Source organism: Aulonocara stuartgranti, assembly GCF_965226115.1.
Source record: "Aulonocara stuartgranti genome assembly, chromosome: 19".
NCBI lineage: Eukaryota > Metazoa > Chordata > Actinopteri > Cichliformes > Cichlidae > Aulonocara > Aulonocara stuartgranti.
Genome location: NC_138955.1, coordinates 10121734 through 10127733, shown reverse-complemented (window position 1 = coordinate 10127733; position 6000 = coordinate 10121734). Strand labels below are relative to the sequence as shown.

At 41.1% G+C, this 6000-nt stretch overlaps 1 protein-coding gene across 2 annotated transcripts in view; it reads left to right on the top strand.

The window, feature by feature from the left end:
* Positions 1 to 3333: 3333 nt before the first annotated feature.
* Positions 3334 to 6000, top strand: part of plekhh1 (pleckstrin homology domain containing, family H (with MyTH4 domain) member 1) — a 33404-nt gene continuing 30737 nt past the window's right edge. Inside the window, exon 1 of one of the 2 annotated variants that reach the window (XM_082516901.1) lies at positions 3334 to 3618. The gene's annotated coding sequence lies outside the window, so the exon portion shown is untranslated. Of the gene's footprint in view, positions 3645 to 6000 lie in introns of both variants that reach the window. The other variant, XM_082516900.1, reaches the window with a different exon arrangement.

Here is a 6000-nt window from a genome sequence, read left to right as displayed (position 1 = left end):
GCCTCTGGCTAAAATGCAAACACAAAACACTCCACTGTGCATCTACACTTGTGTACAGATGGCTGTAGACACTCATCATTATATCTCTCTCCTGACCACCTCCATACATACTGACAGTGGTTTCAGCCAAAATTTTCAAATGTGGATTCATCACAAAAGACCAGTTGCTACAGATTTCCCTGTGTTAGTGTAATTTGGCGCTCCTCAGCCCTTTCGCTCTGTTTTTTTCCTTAAGAATTGCTTCTTGACAGCCACCTTTCAAGTGAGCTTGTTTCTGATGAGGCTCCATTGAACAGTGGATGGATCACCTGAAGGCCCAGAAGCATCTCTCAGGTCCTGTGTCAGGTCTTTGCTAGATTATTTACTGTTTCTCAAGGAGATGAATTTCAGATACTGTTAATTTGTTGTAGAGAGGATTTTAGGCCTATCACTTCTCTTCTTTTATCCTCAACTTGTCCAGATTACAGTTTGCTAAGACATGCAAAGTTTTCAGATAATAGTTCTTTGGGAATCACCTAGTTTGTGGAAAAACACTATTGTATGCATAGCAAACTGTGTTATCTTTTTCATGGATTAAACTAAAGAAATGGAAACAATTCCTGTCTTTTTATGATAGACTTCTAATAACAAAGGGCTTAAAAATATATTTTTATAATTCTTAAGATTCTTTGCCAAGTTGTCTGTTACATGTAGACACAACACTGGTTCATCCCTTGATTTAAGTGTCTTTTTATACTTTAAGGATTCATAGGTAAGTGCCAACAAACAAAGAATCATTTCTGTGAAAATGGTCAGACTGAAGGAAAAGCAATAAAGAGCAATCAACGTCCAAAGAAAGACTTTGAAATACCTTCAGAAATGGAGAACTATAGTCCAAGACCACATATAAAAGATAAAGAAGTGAGGGGTTGACTCAAGACTTTTGCACAGTGCTGTATCTCTTTGATGGATATCTCCATGACAGTGTTGTAATAAAAATGAAGATCATTTACGCTTTAAAACAGCCCCACCATCAGGTCATCTCTACACACTGTATTCTTCAATATTTAAGTGAACAAATACTCAACTTTACCTTCAACATCAGCTTAACTTAGAACTGCTAGAAACAGTTACGACATGAAGTTGGTGCTCGCTAAAAATAACTAAATAAACACATGTTGTTACTGTGCCTCATATCTCTGTCCACTTTTTGCAACATCATCAGCTGAGAAGATTTTTGTGGTTATTTGTGTGCAATCTCGGTCTCTGTCCGAATATGTCTTCATGCATGCCCTCTGTATTTACTACATCAGTCAGCGGACGAAGCAGGGCGTGTCTCACCACTGCATGCTTGTTACATTAACAAACCAACTTTAAAATAAAATATGCCACAGATCCATTTTTGGCCATATTTTAATTCGATCTTTTTATTGTTGCTGTTTTGTTATTACACTGAGCGACTTGAAACTGAACTGCTGCTGCTGCTTAGTATCAGATGCTGTGTAAATGTAAAAGGAAGCTTGCTACTAATGATTTTTTTATTTGGGTATAACATGCAGCATTTGAAATGCACAGACAGACAGAGAGACACTATAAAACGTTCCAGATGGAGATATGCAAAGTCCATGAGTAGAAACCGATCTTCCCACCAGGGCCACTAGTCTGGCTTTCTGATTAGGCCCCATTTGTTTTCAGACTACACTGCTGATTAAAGCCGCTTGAATCTGAACTACTTCTGACATTTGAGGGAATCCTTCTGAGGTTTAAGGAAATAAGACCAGGACTCTGAAGGGGATGCAAGACCTGAGCCTACTTGTATTTCGTTGGTGTGTTTTCAGCTACTCCCAAATGATCCCCTAACAATTCTTTTACTGCCTAGATAATTATTCACTACAGTGGCAAAGCACCACACATTGGTTTAACAACTTTTGATTCCAGTAAAGCCCAGCCTGCAAGCTTTGCCAATAAACATACAAACTGTAATTAGGCTACTTAAAACCTCAAATTTGGACTTTTTAGTGCTCACACATGGTGGTCTTTAAATTCTTGATATCAGCTGTAATATACAAGCTGCTTTTAAAATGTTATTTTAAAAGTAAAAGGTACTTCACAACAAAAATGCAAGGATATCAGAACAAAGGTTACCAAAAAGCAAGTTTGAAAAGACGAGTTTGTCACATTTAGTTATCAGCTTTGTGCTCTTGCTGCACAGCCAGTGGCTGCTGAACACATGAGGTCAAGGACCTCAAGTTCACTGATGTGTGCCGCTGCTCAGAGCTCTTAAAGTTAAAAACATAATCCTGAAGTGGACTCTGAAGTTACTGGGGAGCCAGTGCAGCTGGGTCAGCAAGGGCGTGACCAACAAGTCTTGGAGCAGCATTCAGATAATTCTGCAGATGTTCCAGGGAAGTTTTGTAATGTGATGAAATTAAGTGAGGAAGATAAATTTCCAACGCCAAGCATGACATAAGAAATTCAACTTGGCAATATTTCTTAAGTGAAGAAAGCTAAAGTGAACCAGAGATTTAACGTTAACAACCAAAGTGATCAATCTTCCTGATAGAAGATATAGCAGAAGTGGCAAGAGGACCTAGAGCTTTCATTAACTTTGACACAAATCTGTTAGGCGCACAAACAAGGATTGTTGTCAGCCATTCAACTGTTAGTTGAGTCTAAGCAACTATGTTAGATCTGTAGCTTAGAAACATTTTGTAACTAAATAGAGATATATAACTGAATGTCATCAACATACCAGTGATAAGAAATGTCCTTGAAAATGTTCAAAGTGTACTGAAGAGGGTGCAGATATAACAAAAACAGTAAAGGCCCCAAAAGTGAACCTTGTGGCAGGTCAGGTCCAACATCAACAAACCTGAACAGTAGTATTTGCTGCCATACTTCTCCTACTTCTCAAACGTTTCTTTAAAGTAAGAGATAAATTCTGATTAATTCTCAAACATTTTTACATGAAATATGTTTGATAATCGACAGGCTAAACTGAGGGAGAAAAGGCAGGCATGCTTTTTGCCAATGCTCGAAATTTATCAGCAGTAGACCAACCACTATGGTTCAGACTGAAAATCTAAAAGAACTAATAATGAACTACTGTAAAACTTTCTTAAGATTCTTTGATGATGTATTCTAAATAAAAATTGGGGTGACCTGACATCTCCTGTCGCCCCATTTTTACAACATCCTTGGCCTTAAAACATGAAGCTGTTTCATCTCTCCTCGGGTTTATAGACTATAGGGATTTTCTTCTTCTTCAGCAAAGTAATATTCACTGCTCTTTGTTTACATCCTAAAGGGAAAACCCAAGTCTGCCTTAATGCAATATCCTGAGCAGCTTCTGCGCACAAGAGGGGGGCCTGACTCCTGGAGAAATTTGATCCCGCATTCGGCCCTTTAAAGGAAAATGGGATGAGTCTGTTGAATGGAGCTATGAGTGAGTTGCACTGAAGTCGCTGCGCTCCGAAGGAAAACGAAGGACGGCACCGGGACGGACCGACACAAGACATGAAAGCAAAGAAATGAATGAGAGAAGCGAGTGGAAGTCGACGCGGTGACGGAGACGTTATGAGCCGAGTTGCGACGAGTTGCCGGGGAAGGTGTCCGTGAGAGGAGAGACTCGACTGAGAGGTGGGCATAAACAACGAAGTCACAAGGTAAAGAAGCCTTACAGTGGTCCGTTTTAAAAGCACATGACATTAAGTGATCTATTTCATTTATATCTTCAGTCACTCGCGGAATTTTATGATCGTGCAAAATTAAATAAAGTCGCGTGCAGGAGGCTGCTGGGGACAAAAGACGCCTGTGTATTTTGAGAGGTTCCTGATGGCTCGGTTAACTTTTTTTTTTGTTTCTGCAGACCTACGCTTTACGGTTGATGCTGTGCTGCTGAGCTGTGCACACACCTGTTCCTTGTGGACCTTTTTTCGTATAATGTCTCGCCCTTGGGTTAGCTCTAAATGCGTATATTAAAACTGCGATGTCTGCATGTGACGTAAGAAGGAAATAACATCTGTTGCATTGGGTTTGCATGACCTTAGAGTAAAGTGCGCAGCTTTTCTTTTTTTAAAAATCCCATCATCTTTTTTAACATGTGGGGAAATCGTAAAGGCTCACATTGCTGCTCCAGATCAAACTGACTTCTCCGGCAGGGGCTATTGCTGTGATTTAACACATTCTCAGGCTGATATATAGACCCGAGATGTATATGTATGTATGTATGTATGTATATATATATATATATATATATATATATATATATATATATATATATATATATATATTCTGTTCCACACAGTGTGTTTAAGCGTGTCTCCTGCTATAACTCTTGGATTTTATGTCAAAAGCAAAGGCTTTCTATGCCCTGCAGCGATAACTGCAGAAGCCAGGACTTAAAAGTGTGTGCAAAGGACAGAAGAGTTGCAGAGGTAGATGTTTACACCTCAGTGCAGAGGAATGTCAGGGCCTGTATTTAAGCCCGAGACTGATAATGAGTGTGGTCAGTTTGCTGAGGCCTGTCATTAACCTGGGCTGGGAGAGAGCTGCAGGTTTTCTTGCTGGCAAAGGTTAGGAAGAGGAGGAGAGGATGTGGAGGAAAGAAGGGAGGAGGATGGAAAGTGAGAGGTGTTGGAGGAGAGGTGAGTAAGACAAGACAGATAAGATAACTGGGGAGGATAAAGGTGAGGTGTAGTTGAGATTTTAAAAATAGCCTAAAAACATCCACAAGGCTCTGCAGTGGTTTAAATGTGTAATTTTAGAATTGTAAAGTTACCCTTTGAGTATAACTATAAAAACAACAGCAAATGATGTTGTTTTTCTATGTTTCTATCATGAATCGGGTCAAAGGTTAATAAACAGTGAGGCACTGATTCTTAAAAAAAATATAAAGTGTGAGGCCTACCTGACCAGATGGGAGTCAACAGTGGTCCCCCTTTGTTAAACACATGAGGCCACCGAGGAGACGATAAGGCAATATTTAAAACACCCACACTTGACTCCTCGTGCTCTCGGATAGGTTTTCTGTGTCAGCTCTCATGCACAGAGGGATCTGCCACGCTGACACAAATCTGCTGTGACTGACCCAGATTTACGCACACGCTGCTGTGCTGTCTCATGGGAGTCTTTTTCAAAGTGGGGGGACATGCCAAAATGCAGGGAAGCCAAGTTGGACCTCTGTGGAGACAACAACATCGGGGATTTGAAATGTCTGGTGGGGATGATATGACTGAACCACCTAATCACTTACATCACCACAGCTGCATGCTCAGCAGTGTGTCAGTGGTGTGCACGCACATGTGTCTGTTTCCAATCTAGTCCTCTGTGTATCTCCATCTGCGCCTGCCTGTGCTCTGGTAAGCAAGCGCTGAAGAGTTACGACTGACCGCGGAGTGTGTGTTTGAATACGTGGTGATTAAAGAGGTTCATGTCAACGAAAGGACCGACTTGAGACTCCTTTTTTTTTTGTGCGCAGAATGGCAAAGGTGCATTCACACGCTGTCCACACAAATTCCTTTATTTCAATCTGTGATTATGAATAAAACCTCTCCTTACTGAATACCAAATCTCACTCAGTTTGAGGAATACTGCAGTATAACTGTCAGTGGGAAGCGGTCGTCTCCTATGGCAGGCGTAGAAACTATCCTGCTGGGATCGTTGCGGTGGCGTTTCCATCCAGACGTCTTTCCCAGTGTTTGCTCTGGCTGTGGCTGTGTGCAAGTTCTTGCAGCTAGATGGAAGTAGAGAAGCTCCCAGGGCCTTCACATCTATCTGCTGCCAGGAGAGCACTCGCCGTTCTGCGCTACATCCCTCGCATGCATCTCCCCACACAGTCCGCTCTGGGTGGCCCAAGTGTTACCAAACATGGATCTACCGTGCAGATCCTGGAAAGCTTGTTTTTGTTGTCTTGACTTTCTTTCTTTCTACCCCTACCACCTGAATGTTTCCAGCACAAGAGACGATACTTGAGTAGAGAATAGTATTTATCAGATCATATTTAACACTAGACTCAGTGGA